Source organism: Electrophorus electricus, chromosome 17, assembly GCF_013358815.1.
Source record: "Electrophorus electricus isolate fEleEle1 chromosome 17, fEleEle1.pri, whole genome shotgun sequence".
Taxonomy (NCBI): Eukaryota; Metazoa; Chordata; class Actinopteri; order Gymnotiformes; family Gymnotidae; genus Electrophorus; species Electrophorus electricus.
In genome coordinates, this window is record NC_049551.1 from 17,503,532 (window position 1) to 17,505,041 (window position 1,510).

Consider the following 1,510-nt stretch of genomic DNA (forward strand, 5'->3'; position numbering starts at 1 on the left):
CCAGCCGTTACTCACAACCGCTTTCGGCATGAAGGTGTGCTCGCGGAACACGCGCTGGCGGAATGAGGGTGTGGTCGCGCGCACTCACGATATACTTGCAGAATATCAACCGTGAAGACGCGCCCGCGGAACACACAGCATGAAGATTTGCACGTGCTCTACCGGAATGGAGAAAAACTTCCTGTAGTTAATATGGAAACCTCCGACTCACGCTCTGCTCACGGACCTTTCTTAGTCTAGAAGAGCACGTTGATTTAACAAGCTAAATGTTTATTCAGTTCATTTTATTTAATGAGAAAATAAATGCACAATACAGTGAAGAAAGGCTGTATTACAGAAGGACAGTTTTTATACATAATCAGGACAACTGTTCTTACACATATTAAAAGAACATCTTTCTCACTGCAGTGTTTAATTACATTTTGTTTGTTTTGTGTTGTTTATTTCTAGTTTTGCTTGTTCATAAATGTCCAGGTGTGCCAGACACAGCATCTCTAGCATAACTGGTTGCAAAGACCAGTCCCTTGTTTGCCTGTTGTTTCCCCGTCTGTTTAAGCCCACAGGTGTGCTCGTCCAGTGCTGTTGTGCACAAGGAAGAAGAAGTGTTACTGCTGCACTGTGCCTCTCCCTGTGCCTTAAGTTTTACCACAGTTGTTATGTTTCTGGTTTTGTCCAGCTTGTCGCTGTGTTCTTGTTTTTGTTTTTTTCTATAGATAATAGAGAAACTCCTAATGTGAACATTCATGTCACTCCCTCCCTGCACCCATCACAGAATGTGCAGCCACAAGATGGGAGCACATCAAGTGTACCAGACTAGACTGGCGTCTAGACCACTTCTCTGGGGAGGCAGCAGCAGGGACTCCGTTCTATGGTTTACTGTCTCGCCCGCTGTGTGGAGAGCCTGTGTGTTGAGTCTGGCCCCCTGGCCTGATGAATACCAGAGCCCCTTAGCAGTGCCAGTGCCACATTGCCACCTCCAAGGTCTATGGTGGGGAACCGGAGGGCTGTGAGAAGTTTGTAGTACGGTGCGAACTCTACTTCACTTACCAGCCCACCTGCCTGACCGCATTAGGGTGGTGTTGATCATTAGCCGGCTCTCAGGGAGGGCTAAGTGATGGGGGACTGCGCTGGTGTTCTGCTCCTCTCCACTGCTCTCGGACGACCCAAACTTCATGCAGGAGCAAAAAGCCATATTTCACCATCCATGGCAGGGTAAGGTCTGCAGACGAGACCTGCTACACAGGAATGCAATTAGGCCCATATCCCACAGACAAGGAGCTGCTGATGATGGCAGAGATGAATGGAAGCAGATCTCTTGAAACTCTTTGGAACAGAATGGAAAGAATGTGCTCCAGCAGGCAGGCAGTTGGATTGCTAGATGTCAGATGTTAAAAAATCTTGTTTGTGGTAAAAAAAAAAAAAAAAAAGAAAAAAAAAAAGAAGCCAGAGGGAGTTTGAATGCCAGGTGCACTTAGGGGATTCTCTGATCAACTGGCCCTTCGTGGTAGCT